At 44.2% G+C, this 27,280-nt stretch overlaps 1 long non-coding RNA gene across 1 annotated transcript; it reads left to right on the plus strand.

Moving 5' to 3' along the window:
• The first annotated feature begins 18,930 nt into the window (after positions 1–18,930).
• On the plus strand, positions 18,931–27,012 carry LOC307202687. Its single transcript, XR_013832973.1, has 3 exons — positions 18,931–19,008; positions 26,648–26,821; positions 26,961–27,012. It is a non-coding gene; the product is annotated as an uncharacterized lncRNA (long non-coding RNA).
• The last annotated feature ends 268 nt before the right edge of the window (positions 27,013–27,280 follow it).

Below are 27,280 nucleotides of genomic sequence, written 5' to 3' on the forward strand. Positions count from 1 at the left end.
AGTATATGGTGCCTTGACTATTGGAGGGTACATTTCCATATTTTCATTTTATTTCACAGGGCTGCTTCTTTCCCCACTGAAACTATGTATGTGTCTTTTCCAGTATCCCTTTCACCATAAAAAAAGTGGATGCTACAATAATGTTTGGGTCACTGATGTGGTCCATGACTCTTCCTTGTTTCTGCAGATGAGACTGAGTTAGCTGGGTTAACCTGCCAGAAGTATTACCTTCAGCTCAAAAGCATTACAGTGGTACCTCAGGTTACATACGCTTCAGGTTACATACATTTCAGGTTACAGACTCCTCTAACCCAGAAATAGTGCTTCAGGTTAAGAACTTTGCTTCAGGATAAGAACAGAAATCGGACTCCGGCGGTGCGGCAGCAGCAGGAGGCCCCGTTAGCTAAAGTGGTGCTTCAGGTTAAGAACAGTTTCAGGTTAAGTACGGAACTCCGGAACGAATTAAGTACTTAACCCGAAGTCCCACTGTATTCTCATTCTTATTCTTATTTTGCCACTTACTACTAAAATGGGACTTGCAAGGATAAAAGCATACATGACATGAAATTTAAAGTACATCAAAAAGAAAAAAAGAACATTAATTGGCCAAAAGTGCTCATCCTGAAAAAGCAAAAGGAGGACAAATCCTACCCCAACCTGCTAAAAGCTGAACGTCAATGCAGGCCTGGGTGTCATCAAACCCTGTGACCCCTATTAAGAGCCAAATGCTTAGGTGAACAGGAAAGTCTTTGGCTGGTGCCTAAATGTTGATCATGCATCTTTCAAGGCACAGCATTCCACAACTGGGGAAGCCACCACTGAAAAGGAATGCAAATGGCATGATCCGACAAGCATAGGGTCTGGAAAGGTTCCTGTGTAAAGAGGCAGTTCCTCAGGTATTGGGAGCCTGAGGTACATAAGGCTTTATAGATCAGAACTGGCATTTTGAGTTGAGCTCAGAAACTAATTGATGAGCAGTGCAGTCTTCCAGCCAACAATCTGGCCACCGAATTCTGCAGCAGCTGCAGTTTCCAAACTCTCTTCAGAGGCAGTCCCAGGTAATGTGCATTGCAGTAATCTAATCTAGAGGTTGCAACAGTGAAGACAACAGAAACTAGGCTATCCCAAGCATAAAGGTAAAGGGACCCCTGACCGTTAGGTCCAGTCGTGGACGACTCTGGGGTTGCGGCGCTCATCTCGCTTTACTGGCCGAGGGAGCCGGCCTACAGCTTCTGTGTCATGTGGCCAGCATGACTAAGCCGCTTCTGGCGAACCAAAGCAGTGCACAGAAACGCCATTTCCCTTCCTGCTGGAGCGGTACCTATTTATCTACTTGCACTTGGACGTGCTTTCGAACTGCTAGGTTGGCAGGAGCAGGGATCGAGCAACGGGAGCTCACCCCGTCACTGGGATTCAAACTGCCAACCTTCTGATTGGCAAGCCCTAGGGTATCCCAAGCATAAGAACTGGTTAATCTGATGCAATCCCATGCACATTTTTAAAAATTTAATTATAAAACAAAATTTATGTACTGCTTAATTATAAATTGCTTACTTGATAGTAAATTTCATTGAACTAAGCTCCCTGCCCAATGGGAATTTAGACATTTTAAACAGTAGCATACCACATTAGTCATGGCTTTTCCCAATGAATCTTGGGAACTGTAGTTTGTTAGGGGAGCTGAGAGTTGTTAGCTGACCCTTATTCCCCTCACAATCTATGTCTCTTCCTAGGGAAATCTGGGAATTGCAGCTGTTAGGGGAACCCATAATAAACTACAGTTCCCAGGATCCTTTGTGTGTGTGTGGGGGGGGGAGTCGTGACTGTTAAACGTGGTATAATACTGCTTTAAATGTATAGTGCCAATGTGGCCTTGGTGAAACCTGCTCCAGATTAGGCTGATCATCTTAACCTTTCCACTGCTGCTTATCTTCCTGATTTCTGGGCCTGAAGATTCATTTGAATGGCAAAGGAGCAGTTCAGTCAAATAAGAGTAAGCATTTCCGTTTTCTTGCAAAAACTTTCCAGAAACCAAAAGGAGGGAAAGGGGGAAAAAAAAGAGTCCGTCTGCAGAAAAGATATATTTTGACTTTTAAATGTCGGCGGAGCTTGGAAATCCATGACATAAACTTTTGCCTCAAAAATCAATCCTGAGTTACGATTTGATTAGCAGACAATTGAGATCCCATTTGTTTCTACATTTGTCTGCTACATGTCCTTTTCATTCATAGGCTGGCCGATGTAAAGCTTTCGGTAAAAACTCCCCAAGAAAGTCAGTGACATTAAAATGTCCTTTGATGCTCTTTCACTAAGCAGTGAATATTAACAGTTATGGTGACCTTGCTCCCTAATGTGTTTCCCTTGGATCAATAGCAGTTAAGTGGCACTGTTTTACAATTAAAAAGGGGATCGTTTCAAATTTAAAAGCTCATAGCTAATTTTCTTCTTGGCACTTAATGGCATAATTCATTTTTTGAAAAACCACATTGGGAGAGCTTATACTTTATTCTTTGCTGGCAGCCTTTAGAGAGGGTAGTTTCTGTATGTATTAGAGAACCCAGTCGGAAAGAGTCAGGGCCTTGTTTCAAGATTTGAAGCCTTGCCCAGTTTCAGATTAAGTGATTGCACCAAAATCCGGCCCTCAATTTTTGGGGTGGACTGAAATTTTCATACAGGGTAAGACTGGTGCACCCTCTTCTTGCAACTGCCATTCGGCTTTAACTAGTTTTAATGCTGAACTTTAGATTATTATTTATTACTGAATTTATATCTTGCTGTCTCACTCCAAGGAACCCAGAGCAACAAACAGATACACAATTTAAAAAGAGATTAACACATTCTAAAAGCAATTACAATTTAAATGTCAATGATCTCGAGGTTGACAGGAACAGCATTTTTCAGCCACTGAATGCCTGGGCATGTTTTCAAATTCCTCCTGAAAGCATATGACCCCTGGAAGGCTGTCTAGAAGAGAATGTGACTCTTGGCTCAGAAAGGTTGCCCACCTCTGACTTAACAAATTGCCAAAAGCCTCAGAGTGAGATAAGGGGGCTGGCTCTCATGGCTGCAGACAAATCCTCAGAAGGAGAGTCATCCAAAGACATTCTGAGATGGAGTCACTTCCTGGTCCAACACTAGTGGCCCCTGGGAGCTGAAGCCTGTATCTCAACTCCAAATCAAGAGGAAACACCTCATCCACTAGACTTCAACTATCACTCCATAGACTCCTTGGAGAGCAGGAAAACCTTGTGATGATATCCCAACAATTTGTTAACTCCAGGTTCTAGAATAAGTGAACAACTGCACAACTGCACAGGAAGGTGTCCAGATGCAGCATTCAAGGTGTGGAGCCTCTAATTAAAGAATGTCACATCCAGGCTAGAAATATCTTCTAGTTGCTCCAAGACAACATTCTGCCTCAGCTGTAGCATCTTGGAAGCCACACCCTGATCTCTCTCCAAGGTGCTGATCTTCATCATCCTGGCTGCATGGAACCCTGAGACTACTGGCTTTCCTCTTGCTTCAGCCATCACCTCTCCAGATGATGGGAATCCCCATGGATGGGAATACTGCCTATTGCCAATACTCATCTCCAATGTTTCATCTAGCTTTGAGAGAAGCTCTGGAGATCATGCCACTTTGACTTCTCCCTCCATTCACTCAATCCTCGCATTCTATACCAATTTTCATGTTCTGCCTCACCATGCTACTTGCGAGCAGGCCATGGCTCCTGGACAGGCTATTATTATTGCTGCTGACTCTTTCAGGCCAGAGAGCCAGTAGCTTTCTGCTCCCTGCTTAGCTGGCTGCCAAGACATGGGATTGTATCTAGGGGCAGTGAAGGATTCAGTTCAATTCATTTAACTAATTCACACTTCCTGAAACAAATTTCCTTAAAAATTATCCACTTCTCTTGCCACACAGTTCAAGAAAAAAATGTATACAAACATGTGTGCGTATAGCATTAAAATGCTGCATATTGGGGAAATTTACTTAGGAGAGATATACCCTGAAACGTGGGTGGCGCTGTGGGTTAAACCACAGAGCCTAGGACTTGCCGATCAGAAGGTTGGTGGTTTGAATCCCCACGACGGGGTGAGCTCCCGTTGCTTGGTCCCTGCTCCTGCCCTCCTAGCAGTTCGAAAGCACATCAAAGTGCAAGTAGATAAATAGGTACCGCTCCAGCGGGAAGGTAAACGGCATTTCCGTGCGCTGCTCTGGTTTGCCAGAAGTGGCTTAGTCATGCTGGCCACATGACCCGGAAGCTTTACGCCGGCTCCCTCGGCCAATAAAGCGAGATGAGCACCGCAACCCCAGAGTCGGTCACAACTGGACCTAATGGTCAGGGGTCCCTTTACCTTTACCCTGAAAATGCCAGTGAATTTTTGGGAGATCTTAAATAAATAAATAAATAAATAAATAAATAAATAAATAAATGTCTAACTGCTGCAGAAATGTAGGAAACTGAAGAAAGGGAAAATAAGAAACTGAAATATATAGATGCATTCACCCCTCATTGTATCCGATGCTTGTGTTAGTGGGAGCGATTCAGTTTGTGCAGGGCAGGGTGTCTGGTTTTTGTAATAAGAATAAGAATAAGAATAAGAATAATTTATAGCACTTATGCTCCCAAAATGTTATCCTGAGGACTGTATGATCCCATGGAATAGTATGGGATTTGGCACAGATGGATGTAATCAGTACAGGGGATTAGTGAAAATGGGTTACTTTACTTTGCGTTGGCGTAAGGGCTTTTGCTGGTGCAGAAGAACCACCATCAGGTACAACCCCTGCCTGCCCACAGGGCTGAGGTTTCATTTGCCTTTCACTCTTCAGCTGCATATCTCCTTTACTTTCTTTATCTAGCATGAACTCTGTTCTTGGAACCTATTGCTTCTGTCCAGTGGGGGCAACCCTGCCTACTTTTGTGTGTGAAAGAAATGTCCTCATTGTGGGCTTCCCTTACGGGTATCTGGTTGGCCTTTGTGAGAACAGAATCATAGACTAGACGGGCCTTTGGCCTGATCCAACAGGTTCATTCCATGTCCTAATGACAGATCATTACTGAACACTAGCATTAACAAGCCAACCCCCATGCAAGAATGACGTTAAACTGAAAAGACGCTGGCACTGTGTGGAGCTGGCCCCCTGGACGGCACTACTCCCTCAAAGGCAGCTTCTGTAACCCTAGTCACTGGTGAAGAAAGGAGGTTGCAGGAGGCAGCAGCCTTGGCTTTTAATGGCGCAACGTGGGCTTAGCATGCTGCCATACAACACAATTAACGGCTTGCGCCAGGTGCTCGCTTCTTTCAGCCACATCCCACCTCTCACATTTCTTGTAATGCTGTTTGTAAAATGTGCACAGTTTGCAGTGACAATGGAGACAGATGCAATGTTTTGAGAGCAGCTGTAATGCTTTTAGAGTTTGGCTTGGGGGGGGGGGAGCAATTCAGCTCCCTGGAAAACACATTTTCAAGCCCAAAATGTTCAGCTCTGCACATTAATCTTCACCTTGGATTAGTCCAACACTTCCTCAGTTTCAGGGATGGGGAGAACCTGTGGCCCTCCATATTTGCTGGACTCCAACTCAGGGCCGGATTTAGGTTTGATGAGGCCCTAAGCTACTGAAGGTAATGGGGCCCTTTATATGTCCAGCTGTCCTTTGTCAACAACAAATTGTCGCTGTTTTTTGTGTTAAATATACAGTGGTACCTCGGGTTACATACGCTTCAGGTTACAGACTCCACTAACCCAGAAATAGTGCTTCAGGTTAAGAACTTTGTTTCAGGATGAGAACAGAAATCGTGCTCTGGCGGTGCGGTGGCAGAGGGAGGCCCCATTAGCTAAAGTGGTGCTTCAGGTTAAGAACAGTTTCAGGTTAAGTACGGACCTCCGGAACGAATTAAGTACTTAACCCAAGGTACCACTGTATGCTATATGGTAATTTATAGACCTAATCGGTATCTAAAGCCATTTGCACATAACAAAATATGTAGGTTTTATTTCATTTGTTTTTTATCTTATATTTTGGAAATGTACATCCAGTTTTTCCCCCTTTAATTTTTTTTGGGGGGCCCAAGAGAGTGGGGCCCTAAGCTATGGCTTGTTTAGCTTATACGTAAATCCAGCACTGCTCCAACTCCCATCAGCTCCAGCTAGAATGGTCAGTGGTCAGGGATGATGGGAGTTGAAGTCCAATAACATTTGGAGGGCCACAGATTAACCACTCCTGTACTTTCAGTTGTCTCTAAGCACAGTACAAGTGATGCGACACAATGAAAATAAAAAAATATTAAAATTAGAATTCAGAATTCAGTTTAAATGCCTCCTGGAATAAAAATCTCGTCAGAAGGTGCTGGAAGTTCAACAGACACAGGGTCCATCTGACCTCAGCTGGAAGGGGGGCTCCATAAAATTGGACCCACAATACAGAAGGCATGGCTCCTAGCAGAGCGGAGCCATGGGAGATAGCTAGCAGTGACTCCCCTGAAGACTTCAGGAATCAGGATAGGTGGTCCTTGACATATTGTGGACTCACATTCCTAAGGACCTTGCAAATTAGTACAAGAACCTTGAGTCCAGTAGTGTATGAGCAGCCAGTGCAAGCTTTTGAGCATGGGATTTATGTTCGACTATAACTCCCATCATTCCTGACCATTGATCTGTCTAAGAACAGGCATTGTTCTTGCTTATGGGTTTGCTGGTCAGCATCCCAAACCCTTTTCACAGTTTATGGCTCTCTTCTTCATACTGAACACTTCTTTGAAGTCAATTGAAGTACCTTCATCTGTGTGTGTGTGTGTGTTTTTCTTTCAGAAATGAAAATTTAAAATTATCAAAGGAGCCTTGGGTTCCCACCCAGCCCCCAAAATAAGTAACCCAGTCACCATTTTCTCTCTCTCTTGCAATTACCCTTTTGTACCTGTGCGAAGCAGCCACCCTCCTGGGTGCAGAGCATAAATGGCCACAGCCATTACAGAGAGTGGGTTGCCTGTCTGGCTTTCATTAGCTGCTAATTGCTCACGGGGACCCCTTCAGACTAAGTCGTCACAGCTAAAACAGTCTTACACAATTTGAAACCTGCACTCTATTTATAATAATTGAGGTGGCATGCAGGAGGTCTGCAATGGCACATGTGGCATTGAGAGACACAGCATTTGGTCTGCACTGTCTGAAGAAATTCCAAAGGTGCCAGCAAATAACATTATACCAGGGCTTCCCAAGCATCCAATAAAAGAGAATTTGTTAAAAATGATGTATAGGTGGTACTTAACACCCACCAAACTAGCAAAGATGTACAAAATGAAAAAATAAGAACTGTTGGAAATGCACTGTAAAAGAGGGAAATTTTCTCCACATGTGCTGGTTGTGTGACAAGGTGAAGATTTTTTGGGATAGTGTGTATAATGAGTTAAAAAATATATTTAGGTACACCTTTTATTTTAAAAAAAATGGAGGCATTTTTGCTAGGAATGGTTGGAGAGGACATTAAAAAGGAAGATCAGAAATTCTTCGTGTATGCCACAATTTATTAAGGAATTATAGACATTTATAGAATGTATATATAGTAAACACGCTTAAGCAGGAGCAATGTAGAGAAGCCAGAAGAGGGGTGGAGGGAAGTTAATTCGGATAAGATATAAAGGAGAATAATATTGTTAAGCTGTATTGTGTTTAAGATATTTGGAAAAAAATAATAAAAATTATTGGGGTGGGGGACAAAACAAAAATTGGATCATCTGTCTGTCGAGACGGTGGAGGAATGTGCCTTTGCGGAGGGTGAAATTAAATTCGAACTGTTGGAAATTTACAGTGCTTGTTGTGGCTGTTGAGATCAAAGCAGGGGAGACAGGTTTTGTTGCAGCTGGGGCAAATGAAGGTGTCTGGTTGTGCTGTTGTAGTTGAACTATGGCGTTTCTTCTCTCTGTGCTCCTCCCAGCAGTCATTCCTCCTCTGCTCACTGCTCTGGGTGCACAACCTGATTACCTGTGGGTAGGAGCATGTTATGATGATGCAAGCACTGACCTCATCTGAGGCCGAGTTGGCAAGGCCCACTGAAATTATCAGAGCTCATTTAGTCATGTCCATTAATTTCAGACTATTCTGAGTATGACTGATCTTGAACACAACTCATAATGTTACAGATAGGTAGCCGTGTTGGTCTGCCATAGTCAAAACAAAAAAAATCGTGTATCTGAAGAAGTGTGCATGCACACGAAAGCTCATACCAAGAACTAACTTAGTTGGTCTTTAAGGTGCTACTGGAAGGAATTTTTTTTGTTTTGACAACTCATAATGGTACCACATAATACTAATTCTGCATTTGTAAGAAATCAATCTTTTAGTATGGCAGGACTTAGACTTAGGAACTCCCTGCCTATTGATGTCAGGCGAGTGCCTTCACTGTATTCCTTTCAGTGCTGGCTAAAAATACATTTTTCTAGGCAAGCCTACCTAGATATGTAGAATGTTGATGTGTCCTTTGGTCTGCTTTTAGCTTATCACTGATTTCAATTCTTTTTAAAATTATTTTTAAAATTATTGTCTGACCTTTATTCCAAGGACACCAAACCCAGATTAGGGGCTGGAACCCCTGGAATCTCTCATCCCTCCCCCAAGAATTTTGGTTTTAAATAATTATATTCAACTGTTTTATTGATAATATTATTGTTTTATTCTTTCATACTCTCCAACATTTCTCAGATGGAAATAGGGACATCCTATTTCCTAATAACAATAATAACAATATTTTATTATTTATATGCCACTCATTAAACCTTTTTAAAAATCCCTATACTGGACTGCTTTCAGATGCCTTCTAAAGGTTGTAAAGTTACTTATTTCCTTGGCGGCGGTGGTGGGGGGGTCCACATCACTCCATAAAGGTAAAAGGTAAAGGGACCCCTGACCATTAGGTCCAGTCATGGATGACTCTGGGGTTGCGGCGCTCATCTCGCTTTACTGGCTGAGGGAGCAGGCGTACAGCTTCTGGGTCATGTGGCCAGCATGATTAAGCCGCTTCTGGCGAACCAGAGCAGCGCACAGAAACACTGTTTACCTTCCCACCAGTGTGGTACCTATTTATCTACTTGCACTCTGATGTGCTTTCGAACTGTTAGGTTGGCAGGAGCAAGGACCGAGCAACGGGAGCTCACCCCATCGCAGGGATTCAAACCGCCGACCTTCTGATCGGCAAGCCCTAGGCTCTGTGTTTTAACCCACAGCGCCACCCACATCCCTACGTCACTTCATACTCTCCAACATTTCTCCAATGAAAATAGGGACATCCTAAGTAAAAGAGGGCCATTCCAGGATCAAATCAGAAACTGGGACAGCTTCTGTAAATCTGGGACTGTCCCTGGAAAATAGGGGCACTTGGAAGGTCTGTTCTTTTGGTTAATGAGGTTTGTTTGTTTCTCTTTTACAGTCAAGTGGTATATAAATTTTGTGAAACAAAAAATAAAAATAGTTTTACTGTAATGCAGGTTAAATATATGTTTGCTTAAATTCATATTTTCATCTGAAGATGTAAGTGTTGAGGATAACTTTGCCCATGCCACCCCCTTTTTGGGGAGGGCTCTTTGATGCTGGATTTGAAGGGTGCAGTTCCTTAAATATGGATCTTTGCTATGGTAACTGCTGCACCACATAAAATGACATAAAACGTTGAAAAGGACTCGCTGTCTTTAAGCGGCTTAATGGGTATGGTATTTATTTCCTTTCTGAAGATTTCGCTCGCCTGACACATTAATACAAACATAAATGGAGCAAATGTTTGTGGGCTTCCTGGGAATAACAAAGGGCCGCTTAATCTGATACATGGGGAAAATATATTTTTGAACCTCATTAATACATGAGTAGAAGTCAATGGAGGAAAATGGATCTTGTTAACTTGCTTCTTAGATACCAATAAGCATCTCATTTGCCTTAAACATATCAACCTAACAACACTATTTATTCAATATAACATAATCAGGGACATTAGAGAGGCCCGGTGTCGCATGCAGCAGAATGATTAATCTGTTATTCATTCCACAGCTGAAGATGTCCTGCTAGGATGGCAGACTGATCAGAAAAGAATATGGTGCTCCTCAAGACCTCTAAGAGGAAAGAGGGTTACTTCCCGGAAGACACAACCCAGAAGCCAAATTCTTATGCTATCTATATCAGTAGTTCTCAAACTTTATTCCCCACTTGAACATTGCTAAGGGCCTTGGCGGACTGCTGAATGATTTTTCTCCCTGCTGTGCTAGATGCTGTACAATTCTTACGTCAACAAAAGAGGTTTAAAGACTGTCTCAAGGCAAATCTAAAAAAATGTAATATAAACACTGACAACTAGGTAACACTGGCCTGTGAGTGCTCCAGTTGGAGAACAGCCTTTACCAAAGGTGTCATGGACTTTGAAGACACTTGAACTCAGGACACAAGGGAGAAACATGCTAAGAGGAAGGCACGTTTGGCAAATCCACACCGTGATCAACTCCCACCTGGAAACCAATGTCCCTACTGTGGAAGGATGTGTGGGTCCAGAATTGGCCTCCACAGTCACTTACGGACTCATTGTTGAAACCGTGTTTATGGAAGACAATCTTACTCAGCTACGAGTGATCGCCAAAGAAGAAGAATTCTTACGTGCATTTTTAATTTCAGTTAATTTCATTTCACTTTTAATCTGTATACTGCCTTTCTATAATACTATACACAAGGTGTTTTGCAAGACAAAGAAACAGCAAAGATCACAGCCCTTTTAACAATCAGATCCAAGAGCATTCTATTTACTGTATTACAATCTGAATTCCATAGAAAATCCCAGTAAATTTGTTCAGAAGCAAGTTTAAACTTCTTTCTTCACAGCCCCCCATTTCATCCTCTCCACTTTTTCCAAGGGCTTCCAAGGGCATCACTCACCCTGTCACTCCCCATCCACCCTACTCAAATTCCAGGCAGAATACTGGGCTCTAAGAATGACAGAACAGCCACTGTACCCACCATTCTTCACAGATATGCCATGAAGCATCTGAATGAAGCTCAAGGACCACTGGTGGTTTGCAGGCCACAGGTCTTTGGCAGGCACTGAAATGACACCCAAACAGTCTTGGCTGAGCATCTCTTGGGAAAGCGTTCCAGAGTCAATGCACCATTTCTGAAAAGACCCTTTCCCTGGTAACTGCCCACTGTCCTTGTGACTACCAATGGGCGGATCTGCCAATTATGATTTCTCTCAACTTTCTCATTTCCCCTAGTTCTACATTCAGATCTCCACATTTCTGCACTGTTTTGTGAATTCTCTTAAAACAACAACAACAAAGTCCTCACAGAAACATGTTATTAGTGGACATTTCTCCTAATATAAACATTTTCTCGCATTTAATTTCACCTAACGTGCACATTTTTTCAAAACCATTTCCCCAATATAATGCATGTTTGTAGGTTACAGTGGTACCTCAGGTTAAGTACTTAATTCGTTCCGGAGGTCTGTTCTTAACCTGAAACTGTTCTTAACCTGAAGCACTACTTTAGCTAATGGGGCCTCCTGCTGCCGCCGCGCCGCTGGAGAACGATTCCTGTTCTTATCCTGAAGCAAAGTTCTTAATCTTGAAGCATTAATTCTGGGTTAGCGGAGTCTGTAACCTGAAGCGTATGTAACCTGAGGTACCACTGTATTTATTTCAGAAAATTCACACACCACTTAATCCCCCCCCCCCAATACAAACTCATTACTTGGTTGGAGAACTGCATTGCAAAATTTGGAGAAGTACAAATTTCAAAGGACAGCTGCCTTTCTGTTCAGGAATGGCAGATTGGGTAGATTTGCAGTAAAATGCTAACTAGATTTCTCCCCTATCCATACCTCTGATATAGAGAAGGGCCTTTCATGAAGATATTTGTGTAAGAAGAGGAATTCTTTGGCTTTCTGAAGCCAAAAGGGAGGTGAGATGAGGAGTAAAATTAGGACTGGGGTCTCCACCTTACTACTATCAAAGATTTAGGGGATGCTACTGTGATCATGATGGCCTGAAATAAAACCCCAGTGCTAAATGGCCATGGCTCAGTGGTAGAACATCTGCTTTGGAGAGCTGCTGCCTATCTGTAGACACTGCTGAGCTAGATGGACCAGTGTTCTGACTCAGTATAAAGCAGCCACCTTATGAATACTGTTTCTTCATCACTTTCAAATGCATTTAGAGATTTTGTGGAAAAGAAAATGTGTGAAAGGGACCAATTATGGGAAGTCAACTCGTAGGGCAATTCCCTTAAGATTCATGAGCAAGATTCACTAGCACCCAGCCATTGACTCCCTGCCTATTGAAATCTGGAAGGCTCCTGCAACTGTACTATTTCAGCACCTGCTAAGTTATGTAGTAGGTTGACATGCCTTTTAATCTATTTTTAGTTCATCTTTGAATTTTATTTTTATTTGAAGATTTCAAATAGCCCTTGGTATTTTTTTTATTGCCAGTTTTATTGCTTTAGTCTTTCTGTAAACTGCTTTGAGTTTTTTCCTTACAAACAAGTGGTCTATAAAACATATGAAATAAAATAAGATTCAGGCAAAATGTGAAAAATTCTGTGTCAAATTCTGAATTCCGAAATCCTCTACTATGGATATCAGCTGCTCAGTTTCCCCACAAATCCATATTCATCCCACGGTTTATACTTCCATAATTGTGACTTACATTGTTTAAGGCTACTTAACTCTTTAAGACATTCTTTGAACAATTTCTTAGGAACCACATGATGGAATTGCCAGCCAGACAAATACCATATTGGGGATGGGAATATGTTGGATTTTATTTTATTTACATTTACATCCACAGATATTTAACCCTCTCTGTGCTCCCTTTACCCATCTCTGTTTTGAATGGTCTGCGAGATGGCCCACTCTCGCCCAACCTTTTAGCAGGAAAAAGTAAGGCTTCCCCTCTGGCAGCCTGGCTGGGTGACGTTGCTTGCTTAGATTATGTAGGGCTCTAAGATATTCAGGCACAAAGGGGTTATGAACAAGACCTCTAATTGAATTCATCACCCATTTCAATAGAATGGCTGAAAACCTACAACAGAGGATCAGCTTTGTATTCCGCTAACATAATCCAACTCCATTTGCATTATAGATATCCGCCAGCCCCATGTGCAATGCGCCAGTGCGCATGCACATCTACAGGGTAGTAGGCGCTGGCAAGAACAATGTTCTGTCACAGCAGCTAATTAAATCACAGTCTCCCTCGGCAGTTTGCAGGCACCCTTACAAAGGGAGAGAGAATAACAAGTGCAGTCATGTTTTGGACAGTTCCATTTGCAGTGCCAGGGAATTGCATTTGCTGTCTGCTCCTGTCGTCAGCTTCCCTTCGTTTATCAAGCTGTCTGCATCCATAAGGACTAGAAACTTTAAGAAGTTATTTTGTCTCTAATTCTTACTCTGTGGGTGTGTGCTTATGAAAAAATACCACTTCTCAAGTGCCAGAATTTGGATGAGTTATTCATCCATCATTCTGACATATATGCCTGCCATTTTTTGGCAGAGGGCTGTTCATACCAATCCATAGATTGAAGAAGTTGGGCTGTGGATTTGTTGTTGTTGTTTAGTCGTTTAGTCGTGTCCAACTCTTCGTGACCCCATGGACTAGAGCACGCCAGGCACTCCTGTCTTCCACTGCCTCCCGCAGTTTGGTCAAACTCATGCTGGTAGCTTCGCGAACACTATCCAACCATCTCATCCTCTGTCGTCCCCTTCTCCTTGTGCCCTCAACATTTCCCAACATCAGGGTCTTTTCCAGGGAGTCTTCTCTTCTCATGAGGAGGCCAAAGTATTGGAGCCTCAGCTTCAGGATCTGTCCTTCCAGTGAGCACTCAGGGCTTATTTCCTTAAGAATGGATAGGTTTGATCTTCTTGCAGTCCATGGGACTCTCAAAAGTCTCCTCCAGCACCATAATGGGCTGTGGATTAGTACTAAACCAAACATTCCCCCCACTTTTAAAAAAACCATTCTCCATCAATTAATGAGCCAAGATTTATTTTTATTTTATTACTTATTTAGTGCATTTATATTCCACCTTTCCCTCCAAGGAACTCAATGGGTCATGCATGGTTCTCCCCTTCTTCATTTAATCCGCACAACAACCCTGTGAGGTAGGTCAGGCTGAGAAGCAGTGACTGAGTCAAGGCCACCCAGTGAGCTTTGTGGTTGAATGGGGGTTTGAACCCTGGACCCCCAGGTCCGAGTCCAACACTCAAACCACTACACCACACTGACTCCTATGCTTACTTTAGTTTTGAGGTGGCTGAGGGGTACTTGTGTCTCTTCTTTCAGTCTACAAAGCATCTCACCAGTGGCCTGTACTCTGGAACCTCCCTAGGTGCCCGCACTTTAAAATCCAGGGGAAGTCATCATAAAGTAGCACACAAACACGACTTTTCCAGATCAGGAAATATGGACAGCCAAAAAGGCTGCAAAGCATTGGACAAACATCTACTGGAAAGACAAACACACCTGCTGCCCTTGCCAACCCCTCACCCAACAAAAGTCTAAAGAAATTCCCAAGTTCCCTGAAAATGAGGCTGAAAAAACCGCACGCCTCTTTTGCAGCGGAAGAAAACCTACAAATAAAGGAAAGTAAGAGGTGGCATAGGGACGTGGGTGGCGCTGTGGGTTAAACCACAGAGCCTAGGACTTGCCGATCAGAAGGTCGGCAGTTCGAATCCCTGTGACGGGGTGAGCTCCTGTTGCTTGATCCCTGCTCCTGCCAACCTAGCAGTTCGAAAGCACGTCAAAGTGCAAGTAGATAAATAGGTACCGCTCCAGCAGGAAGGTAAACAGTGTTTCCGTGCGCTGTTCTGGTTCACCAAAAGCAGCTTAGTCATGCTGGCCACATGACCCGGAAGCTGTACACCGGCTCCCTTGGCCAATAAAGCAAGATGAGTGCCGCAACCCCAGAGTCGGTCACGTCTGGACCTAATTGTCAGGGGTCCCTTTACCTTTACCTAAGAGGTGACATAACGTAAGTTTATAAAATTAAATGTGGCCTGGGGGAAAGGCCTTCTCCCTCTCCCATAACATAAAAACTTGTGGACATTCAATTAAGCAGAATTTTGGAAGATTTTGATTGTGTATTTTGTGTTTTTATATTGTGATTTTCTCCTGTGATCTGCCCTGTGACCTGTGGTATAGGGCGGTATATAAATTTAATAAATATAATAAATATAATAATAATAAAAGAAAGTCTTTATTTACACAACACATAGCTAAGCTATGGAACTCTCTGCCTCAGGATGCAGTAATGGCCACCAACCTGGCTTTAAGAGAAGATTGGACAAATTCATGGAGGAGAAAGGAATTCCATTCTATGGAATGTTGCCATAATCCAAAGACCAAAAACCCGGACTCCCCTCTCCCACACATTTGGGGCACCGCTCCACCACCCAGCATCTCCGTCACTCACCCTTTCCCTCCTGCTGACCCCTTCCTAGCCCCCCTGCTCACCCCTTCCTCCCATCCCCTCTCTTACCTTTGCTGTCTTCCGCCTCCTGAATGATTTTCACGGCGCAGGCCAGGTACACCTCCTGGAAGGCTGGGCCGGCCTACTGCAAACCACAACTGGTCTCTGCTGCCTCCAGTGAAGCAGCGCAGGCCAGGCGCTTTGGTGGCGGCCACAGACGGCAGGTGACAGAGCCCCTCTTTGGCCACAGGGTTTGGAGGGGCTTCGGCCTGGGGCTGAAGGCCACTGAGGGAAGGAGGACCAACGTACATGGCCACCAGAAGTGACAGCATGTGGCTGCCCCTTCCTTTTGTGACAGCAGCACTACTCAGCCAATGACCTCAGCGCACCAAAAACAATACCCCTGACATTTTTAAAAAAAATTAAAAAAATCAGCCTGGTCACCTTGAAATCTCGGGCGTATCCAGCAAATTGAGGATGTGTGGCAACCCTAGCTAGTAGCCAGGACGGCAATGTTCTGCTGTCACAGTTTGGAGGCAGCAATGCTTCTGCATATCAGATGCTGGAAGCCACAGCCAGGAAGAGGGCTCCTGTACAGTCATACCTCTTGTTTCGTTTGGTTCAGGTTATGTCTTTTCAGGTTGCGTCCCGCAGCGACCCGAAAGTACCAGGAAGGGTTACTTCCGGGTTACGCCACTCGCGCATGCGCAGATGCTCAAAATGACGCCACGCGCATGTGCAGAAGCGGCGAATCACGACCTGCGCATGCACAGACGTGGGTTGTGTTCTGCTCATGTTGCGAACGGGGCTCCAGAATGGCTCCCGTTCGCAACCAGAGCTACCACTGTACTTGGCACAGACATTAGGCTGGCCACTGTGAGAACAGGATACTGGACTAGATGGGCCAGGGGCATGATCCAACGGGCTCTTCTTATGTCCCTAAGAAGTTAGGGTGGGGATCAGGAGAGATTTCAGCACAGTACTAATCTGCATGATGGAAGGTGGCTCTCCTATAAATCACTTTCTCAATAGAGTCAGTTTTTAAGCACCTCTAAGTCAAAGGGACCGGGACGCAGGTGGCGCTGTGGGTTAAAGCCTCAGCGCCTAGGGCTTGCCGATCGAAAGGTCGGCGGTTCGAATCCCTGCGGCGGGGTGCGCTCCCGCTGCTCGGTCCCAGCGCCTGCCAACCTAGCAGTTCGAAAGCACCTCCGGGTGCAAGCAGATAAATAGGGACTGCTTACCAGTGGGAAGGTAAACGGCGTTTCCGTGTGCGGCTCTGGCTCTGGCTCTGGCTCTGGCCAGAGCAGCGATGTCACGCTGGCCACGTGACCCGGAAGTGTCTCCGGACAGCGCTGGCCCCCGGCCTCTTGAGTGAGATGGGCGCACCAACCCCAGAGTCTGGCAAGACTGGCCCGTACGGGCAGGGGTACCTTTACCTTTACCTTAAGTCAAAGGGAGGGCAGTGGTTGAGGTGGGGAGAGAGAGAGGATGTGCAGCTCATTGCAGAAATGAAATAAAGAAAGCCTAATCACCTTGCTCCCGCACAATAACGATCAATATGAATGTAATTACCATGGCTTCTATTTGGCATAGCTAAAAAGGGTAGCATGGCACCCGGGCCGCTGTCTCCGGCTGTTTTGCCGAAGAGTCCCCATCCCTCTCTTTTACATATTTATTGCAACTCTTTAGACTGATCCATGCAAACAGCAAGCCAAGGGCCAATGGGAAGGAGGCGAGCTCGTGCCAGCAATCCCAGGACTGTCAAGCGATCGGCAGAGATTGGACAGTTCCTGATGAAATAAACACTGGCTGCTGACTCTTCCAATTTTGCAACACTCCTCTGTGACACTGGAGCAGCCCTGTCCAAGATTGAGATATTTGAAAACTGTCATCTTTCATAAATATCCACTTTGAGTGATAGGCTGCTCCCCCCACCCTCTCCCTTCTCCCCCGCTGAGTGGTACCTAGCTGGCACCGGCCTGCGGGATTTCATTGCTTGTGATAGGTGATTAGCAAAAGAGATGATTTCCTCCTGCCTTCCCCTGCCGAGCCGACAAAGGGGCTTGAGTGACAGCCCCAAAAGGCATCCTAGGGAAGGAAACAAGCTGGTGGTACAATCATCGAATCTTAGAGTGGGAAGGGATCCCGAGGGTCATCTAGTCCAACCCCCTGAAATGCAGGAATCTCAACACATGGTCCCCCATCCAATATGAAACCACACTTGACCTTTTCCACTTTGCAGTGCACTAGCAGTTTTATTGCTGCACCACCAGGAAGTGACTAGAAGTGATGATGCTCTCCCTCTCCAAACTAACAGCTCCTTGTTGGCCTTGCCAAAATGCAGAGTGGGTTGGGCTGGGTTGGAGACTGGTAGGGCTAGTCTGTAGCTCAGTAATAGGACATCTGCTTTGTATGCAGAATGACCCAGGTTCAATCCCCAGCATCTCCAGGTAGGGCTGGGAATGTTCTGAAATCCTGGAGAGTCACTGCCAGTTAGTGTCAACTATACTGAGCTAGATGGCTCAACGGTTTGACTTAGTATAAAGCACTTTCCTATACAGTGGTACCTCAGAATTAAGTACTTAATTTGTTCCAGAGGTCCGTACTTAACCTGAAACTGTTCTTAACCTGAAGCACCACTTTAGCTAATGGGGCCTCCTGCTGCTGCTGCCACGCTGCCGGAGCACAATTTCTGTTCTCATCCTGAAGCAAAGTTCTTAATCTGAAGCACTATTTCTGGGTTAGCGGAGTCTGTAACCTGAAGTGTATGTAACCTGAAGCGTATGTAACCCGAGGTACCACTGTATTCTCGTGCCAGCAGAGGTAATTCAAGACATTCTGCTGTCCAGGGTGGGCGACAAGGTGGCAGACAAGGTGGCACTCCCACTGTCCCTGTAGAGCATCTGACAGGGCTCATAGCTGAATTGTAGCTCAGCATTTTCAGTTGTATGGACCAATGTGCAGCTCTGCTTGGACTGCATTCTGTGTAATGGAGGAAGTATCATCCAGCTGTGTTAACACAGGGACATGGAACCCTAGGAAGCTGCTCTATACAATGCAGATCATTGGGTCATGCATCCCACATTGCAGGGGGTTGCACAGGACAATCCTTTTGGTCCCTTCCAACTCTACAATCCTATGATTCTGTCTCAGTATTACCAACACTGACTGGCAGCAGCTCTCCATGGTTTTAAGCTGCAGATGTTTCCCAGCCTTGGCTGGAGATGTTGGGGATCAAACACAGGGCCGTCTGCATGCCAAGCAGCTGGTCTACCACTGACCTACAGCTCCTCCCTTAGGTTTTCCAAGCCAAAATGAAGGTCAAATGTAGTTTTCCATGCACGTAGCTAGTGCCCGCTAGCTTCACCTGCTGATCCAAATCTTTCAGCCAATGCTGAAAATACACCATGAGGCATTACACAATGAATTTCTTTTGAAGAAAATAAAACCCCCACCCTCCGTTCTAGACACACACATGGGAAATGACTAAGCTGTTTGCCTAGGAATGGAAGAAGCACCTTCTGAACTCAGACTCTGGGATGCCAGCCTGATATCAGAGAACTTGATGAGGCAAGCCATTTCCCTATTATGATGCATATTATCACTATTATTATGAGTTGGGATTCAAGGCGGCTTACAACATTTAAAAATAATAATTATAAAATATACTTTTCCCTAATGTGTTTAAATTTTAGAGCTTAAGAATTTCCTAAATCAGAGCATATGCACTTTTCGGTCAGTATATTATATATATTTATATTATTTAGGAGGAAACGTATAGACCTCTTAATCAGCGTACGTATTAAAATGTATCAACAAAGCACAGATTAAAAACTGCAATACCTTTTTCATTTTTTAAGGGCTTTAAAGTTATTGGCTTGGGAAGTACTAATCTGGCAGATTGGCATGACAATAAATGCCTCTCTCTGTTCCTGGTAGCTGGTAGGATGAATTTGTTTGCTTGTTTGTTTGTTGCATTGCTGATCCACCGTTTTCTCCCGTGAACTCAAGGTGATTCACATGGTTCTTCCCCTCTTGTCATTTTATCTTCCCAACAACCCTGCAAAGTAGGCTAAGATGAGAGGCAGTGGTTGGTCCAATGTCCCCCCCATTGAACTTCATGGCTGAATGGGCATTTGAACCCAGGTCTCCCAAGGTTTTAGCCCAGCAGTCTAACCACTATATCACATTGCACACAAATCGGAGAAAGGCAGCGAAATGATACAAGCAAACCTGCCTAAATGTTATGAGAAGGGGCTACCGTGCCGTCCCCCCATTGCTGCTAGAAGAAAATGAAATCTCCTTTTTAGATGAGGAGAAAGAGCGTGAGTGATGAATGGGTGGGAATGCATGTGTGCAGTGAAATTTAACCCATCTGTCCATCGACAAACACATGTATAGTATTAGGTGACACATTAATTGTACATTAATCAGGATAAAATGTCAAGGAGCTAATGCAAGTTACCATGTAATTTAGCTTTATTGCTTATACAGTGATGGCCATTACTACATTACTATCATTTAATAAAGTGGATTATTTCAGATTAACTAATGTCACTGCAGAATCTATTTCCATCCAGCCTCATTTGCTATATTTCTTGTGGGCAAGTGAACAGTGATTTATGTAAACCTGAGGAAGCTGCCATGGATGTGCCACCCTTTCCCCCTTTTGCTAAGCAGCCACACTTAGCACCTCCTTAATTTCTTTTCCAAGGGAAAGGCACAATGGAAGGGATCAGAGGGTGCCATTTTGGCCTGGCAAAAACAGAGGACAAATGAGAATGTATATGTGATGCTAATTTATATGCATAGATGCACAATTAGAAATAATTGTGATTATCAGGATAGAAATGCAAGACTCCTCGCCATGCTAAGGAAGGCTGTGACCAACTGACCAGTGGGCCTTTCAGTCTGCTCTCCAAGTGCTGTCGATGGACAGTTCCAAGTTCGGATGAAGGAGAAATTGGATTTTAAGCACCAAATGTGAGCAATGTCAAACTTTCTGGGGAACCAAAGCACAGCTGTCCTTCCAGATCCACTCTTACTGAAATTTTGTGCTGTGCTTCTCCGACCAACCTTTAGGAGAAAAAAATGCATGTATTAGGGAACAGTGTGCATCAAAATGAATATATTAGCAAAAATGACATAGACTAGTATTGAGGGAGGGGACTGGATATATTAGGCAAAATTGCATATGGAAATGTGTATATGTGGAGAAATTTGCACTGAAATGCTGATAAATTTTCATGAGGAATTTTTTTTTTAAAAAGCAAACTGATAATTTGGAGAATTGAACTTAAGGGTGGGAAACTATGAGGAACCGAAAGTGATAAATGCACACAACGTCATGCATCATAGTGGAAGTGCGTGTAAAATTGAACACATTCCTGAAAACAGCAGACACAAAAGCATTATATTAGAGATGACTGCTTATGCTTGCACTTTAGTCAAAACTAAATTTGACCCATTTTTGTAAAGCAACGTGGGCTAAATAATAATAATAATAATTTATTATTTATACCCCACCCATCTGGCTGAGTTTCCCCAGCCACTCTGCGCGGCTCCTAATCAAGAGTTAAAAACAATACAGTGTTAAATATTAAAAACTTTCCTGAACAGCCTTCAGATGTCTTTTAAAGATAGGATAGCTGCTTATTTCCTTCACATCTGAAGGAGGGTGTTCTACAGGGTGGGCGCCACTACCGAGAAGGCCCTCTGTCTGGTTCCCTGTAACCTCACTTCTCGCAATGAGGGAACTGCCAGAAGGCCCGTGGCGCAGGACCTCAGTGTCCGGGCTGAACGATGGGGGTGGAGACGCTCCTTCAGGTATACAGGACCAAGGCCGTTTAGGGCTTTAAAGGTCAGCACCAACACTTTGAATTGTGCTCAGAAATGTACTGGGAGCCAATGCAGGTCTCTCAAAACCTGGTGTTATGTGGTCCCGGCAGCCACTCCCAGTCACCAGTCTAGCTGCCGTATTCTGGATTAATTGCAGTTTCCAGGTCACCTTCAAAGGTAGCCCCATGTAGAGGGTGTTGCAGTAGTCCAAGCGGGAGATAACTAGAGCATGCACCACTCTGGCGAGACAGTCCACAGGCAGGTAGGGTCTTAGCCTGTGTACCAGGTGGAGCTGGTAGACAGCTGCCCTAGACACAGAATTAACCTGTGCCTCCATGGACAGCTGTGAGTCCAAAATGATTCCTAGGCTGCGCACCTGGTCCTTCAGGGGCACAGTTACCCCATTCAGGACCAGGGAATCCCCCACACCCGCCCGCCCCCTGTCCCCCCAAAACAGTACTTCTGTCTTGTCAGGATTCAACCTCAATCTGTTAGCTGGCATCCATCCTCCAACCACCTCCAGGCACTCACACAAGACCTTCACTGCCTTCACTGGTTCTGATTTAAAGGAGAGGTTGTTGCTCCTGGGGCACCTCTGAGATTAGGGGTCCTGACGCTTAAGCTTCATTAGTTAGTACTTAATTCGTTCCGGAGGTCCGTACTTAACCTGAAACTGTTCTTAACCTGAGGCACCACTTTAGCTAATGGGGCATCCTGCTGCCGCCGTGCCGCCGGAGCCCAATTTCTGTTCCTATCCTGAAGCAAAGTTCTTAACCTGAAGCACTATTTCTGGCTTAGTGGAGTGTGTAACCTGAAGCGTATGTAACCCGAGGTACCACTGTATAGATCTGCCCCTGGAACAGAATGCTGGTCTAGGTGAGTCTTTGACCTCATCCAGCAAACTCTTCTTATGTTCTTATAGACTACAACAACCCCCATGGACTTAGGACACAGGATTTCCTTGGAATGTTGGTGGCTGGGAGTCACAAGTGGGGAGAACTGTTGCTCCACTCATGTCCCACTTGCAGGCTTTCCAGAAGCATCTGCTTGGCCACTTTTAGAAGAGAATATGGGACTAAATGGGCCTTTGGTCTGAGCCTGCAGGGCTCCCCTTTGTTTCCTATGAATAGGGCTACCTTATACTGTAAAATTCAAAATGTGCCACTTTTTTCATTGAACAAGTTCCTGGCAGAAACACTGTTATCCAACACGCAGGGATTGGGGTGGCTTTTTTCCTGCCATTCTACATGCAGAAAGGAACCATTTCTTCCCAACCTCAAACTGTGAGAGATGGGACTGTGGCAATTTAGAGATGAGGCATTACTATTAAAAGCTCCCCCCCCCCACTTCCAAAAACTTCTTAACTTATGCCTGTAAGGTGTCTGCCTTCATTGCACATTTGTGTATTACTCTTTGCAAACAGGTAATGAATAGGGCTCCATCGTGCATTATTCTTCAGATGAGAGCATGTATCCCCCCCCCCCACTCCCCGATTAAGCAGCTGCTGCTGTTACAAAGCTGTCATCTTTGTTGCTAGGGAGACTCTGTGCACGTGCCAGAACATGATTGGTTCATTTGCCACCTTTCTGAGATGGTGTGTGGACTCCAGTGAACCCAACACAATGAGGAATTCTAGAAGAGGAGTCCATTTTGTTGCAATGAAATAAGGACTTGATCATAGGATTTTTTAATTTTTTTAAAAGGAGAGGTGTTGGAATTGCAGTAGGAGAGAAACATTTCAAGTTTGCTGTAGTGGTAGTGATGTAAAAAATAGTTTGGCTTTTGCTGCCCAACTCCCCAATGGAACTCTGAGTTCCCTAAGTCCATGATCGGTCAGAGAAGAATGGATGGAGACAGGATACAGCGGAAAGCAAGGCAGATATTTATTTTTCTGTTGCAACAGAGTTCCCTCCCATTCTTCCAAGGAGGGAGAGACCCTGAACAAAAGTGTGCAGGAACCTTTAAAGACTTTGAGATTGCCCAGCCCCCTTAGACAAAGACTACCCCAAAATCATCATACATACATCATTTGTAAGTGAAAAGGCCATGGGAAGGCTTTTCCCATTTGCCTCCCTTACTGCAGAGGAATATTTGAGCTCATTGGGAGAGTCAGAATGGCTTCAGGATTGCTCTCCTGTACTATTTCACACATATGGTTTATATATTTATATATGTGTGCATTTATGAATAGATTCAGGTAGGTAGCCGTGTTGGTCTGACGCAGTCGAAAGTCTTTAAAGATTCCTGCACACTTTTCTTCAGGTTTGTTGAGAGATGTCTAGGAGAGCAAAATATCTCTTGAGATTTGGGAGAGATCTTGCAAGCTCTTTCAGGGACCAGTTCTAGCACCGCTTTTCCACAATCAGCAGGATCCCAGGATTCCAGAACTAACAGCTGTCCATTTGGAGCAAAGGAAGGCAAGGACCCGTAGTCCAGGTGGGGCTCACTAGCTTGGGGAGGAGTTGTGTGATTCCTCAGCTGGAGTAGACTCAGGACAGGTGAGGCTCACATGCCTCCTCAACCCCAGAAGCTATAACAGGCCTGCATCCTGACCATCTTTCCCTTCAAACAGGATAGGTGAACCTCCAAGAAGAGCAACTCACCCCTTGAATGCAAGACCAAAGCCATAGTAAATCCCTAAAGATGGGCAACCTAGCCATGTGGGATATTGCTTATGGTCAACGAAAGCCCAAGCAGAGATTCATACTGGGGAATGTTGCTATGGCATACTGGAGGAGCAGGGCCAGGAGGCTATCTTTGACACCCAAGAACACAAAAAAGCAGAAGCAAAACATCTACATATTTCATTTTAAATGGACCTTCCTGCTAAGTGTAAAGCATAAACCCTCATTTTTAAAGGAAAAAGGGAGAGAAGGCTTCTCACAAAGTGTTAGAATATCGCAAGTAATCTAACAACAGAACAAAACAAGATTATTTTATATGATACAGTATCCTATATCCAGCTATGAGCACTGCTACACTTGCAAACAGCCTTAAGAGGCCTGACATGCAAGTCTCTTCAGGGTTACATAAACACATCCAGTTATAACATCAGGGAAGAGTGGACATCAGGTTGTTGGGTGGGGCAACAATTTTAAATAAAATTATAGCCTCAAACAGGGGGTTGTTATAAGAATTTTAAGGTCTCAAATATAGAATAAATATTCATAAATGAAATAAAAAAAATTAAAAAAATTAAAAAATTGTCCAGTAGCACCTTAGAGACCAACTAAATGTGTTCTGGGTATAAGCTTCCGTGTGCATGCACACGTCTTCAGATACCATGCACACGAAAGCTTATACCCAGAACAAACTTCGTTTCCAACAACTGGTATTCAGAAGCATTGCTGCCTCCAGCTGTGGAGACAGAGCATATCCATCATGGCTGGTGACCACTGATAGCCTCCTCCTCCATGCATTGTCCTGTCTTCTTTTGAAGCCATCTAAGTTGGTGGCCAGCACTCCCTGCCATGGGAGTGAGTTCCATAGTTTAATTGTGTGGTGTTTTTGTTTATCTGTCCCAAATCTTCCAATATTCAACTTCACAGGCTGTTCTATTGCTAAGAGAGAAGGAGAAGATTTTTTCTCTAGCCATTTTCTCCATGCCATGCATAATTTTATAAACCTCTATAATTTTGCTTCTTACTCACCCCACACCAAGTCAAACCATTGGTCCATCTAGCTCCGTATCGTCTGCACCAGGGATGGGAGATTTGTGACCCTCCAGATGTGTTTAGCCTTCAACTCCCATCATCCCTGACCATTGATCATGTAGGCTGAGGCTGATGGGAGTTGGAATCCAATTTTGGAGGGCAACAGTTTCCCCTTTCTATCCCTGATCTACAGTGGAGAACCCAGAAGTTCTCCACGGTTTCAGGCAGGGGGCATTCCTAGCCCTAAAAGGAGATGCCAGACATGAATCTGGGATCTTATGCATGCAAACCAGATGCTCTTCCGCTGAGCCATGGCCTTTCCAGGAGGACTGACATTCTCCAGCAGTCAAGGAAGCACTTGATAACATTTTTTTAAAGCAATACATCCTTTTTTGGGGGGGACAGGGAATATCTCAAACCCAATTGTTGATGTGCCTAGAAAAATGTGTATGAATGCACATCTCTTATTGCTGCTTTAAGTGAATTCTGACACATCTAGACCCTTAACAGAAATCACAACATTGCATCTAACCAAATTGTGCTCAGAGCAGACCCATTGAAATAGATGGGCTCAAGTTACTTTTGTCCATTGATTTCCATGGGTATGCTCTGATTTAAAACTTGATACTGCCTTGCACCTTTGCAAGCTTCATGCATCTCTAAACTACATCCGGCTCCCTCTCATGTTAAATAAAATGGAGTCGCCGGTGTTTGTTACTGTTCTTTAAATGGAAAAAAAATCAAATGATAATAGACTGAGATTTGGTCATCTCGGGTAATAACTCGATTCGGTGCTTTGGATGTAAGTGTTTAAGGTTTCTGTGATAAAACGGTAACGTTATACTCCTAAAGCATGATAATGACATCAACGGATGTAACAGTGGAAGGGAGCGGACAGAATGTAATGCCCACAGGGCTGGCCTAATAGGAATAATTTTTAATGTAATGGAAATCGTACCACTAATGTTTTCTCAGCCTGATGCTGTCCCCATGTCAGGGGGTTTTAGATTACACATGAATTCCCACCTCTGCACACCCTGACTTGAGTGTTAAACTAAAATAATTAAGAAAATGGCTTTCTGAGTGAAGCAGCCTGTGTTTTCCTCATTTTAACTCTTGCCAGCCCAGGAGAATTCTGCGCAGTTGGTATCTAATACAGCGTGTTTACTTATTTCCTTCTCCCTCCCAATCCATTTTCCTTTTGTGTTTTGTCTTCTCAGATTGTGATTTGTAAGCTATTCCAAGAGCCTTTCCCCCACTTTTGGGTTGAAGAGTAGGATAAAAGAAAAAACCAAATTAAATGAAAAACCTACTAAAAATGAGCTTTGATTTTAAGCAATTTAGTACATTCTGTAACCTGCTCTTCTCCCGAAAACTCAGGAGTCAGACCCACAGTACGGAATACACAGCTCCCAGTGGAGATAAGCTGTGAAGCTGAGCCATGGGGATCCATGAACTGAGACTCCCTCCCAAGATCTCAGCAATCAGGCATGGATACAATTTGCTGGATTGGTTACTGGACTTTTGATTTGTGCCTGGATTTACGGCTGGCTTTTATCAGCTGCTGGGTTGGTTGCATTGATTTACGGTTTTATTGAGTTTTTGTGTGGCTTGTTTTAATTTTGACTGTTTTACTGTGTGTGTTGCCTGGAGAATATATATTTGCTTTAATTAGGTGACTCGTAAACTGAATAAATAATAATTTTACAAAATCCCAGGAAGGATGGCCATGACCACTGAAGAGTGGTACCACTGCCATGGTTGCCGAGGCAACAAGCCCAGCACTGGCAGAAGGTGGCATGACCTGGGTCTCTAGAAGACACACCTCCAATGCCAGGGAAGTTGGTTCTATGGAGGTCAGCTCCTGATGCCTAGTGGGAGATGGGAGAGAGGTGAGGCTGCAGTTGTAGAACCTTCTTGATATCTAAAAGCCAACAGGGCATTAACTATGGAAAACTAAGTTCAACTTAATTAAACTATGGTAAGCAAACTTAGTTTAACTAACTTAAACTATGGCATTTACTCCCACAGGAGGCAGTGATGGCCACCAACTTGGATGACTTTAGAAGAGATTTGGATAAAATTCACCGGGGGTGGGAGATAAGGCTATCAATGGCCACTATCCTATGTTCTGTCTTCACTGTTGAGAGGCAGTAATGATTCTGAATACCCACCCATTGCTGGAAACTGCAGGTGGGCAGAACACTCTTGTGCTCAGGTCCTGCTAGTAGGTTTCCCACGGGTATCTGGGTGGTAGTTGTGAGGACATGACTGGGGAAGGGCTTCCTTAGCATTCATACAGTGTGCCTAGTTGGCCAGCATAGAATGGAGGCGGAGCAGGGAACAGTTTA

The sequence above is a fragment of the Podarcis cretensis genome (genome assembly GCF_951804945.1).
Source record: "Podarcis cretensis genome assembly, chromosome: 14".
Lineage (NCBI taxonomy): Eukaryota > Metazoa > Chordata > Lepidosauria > Squamata > Lacertidae > Podarcis > Podarcis cretensis.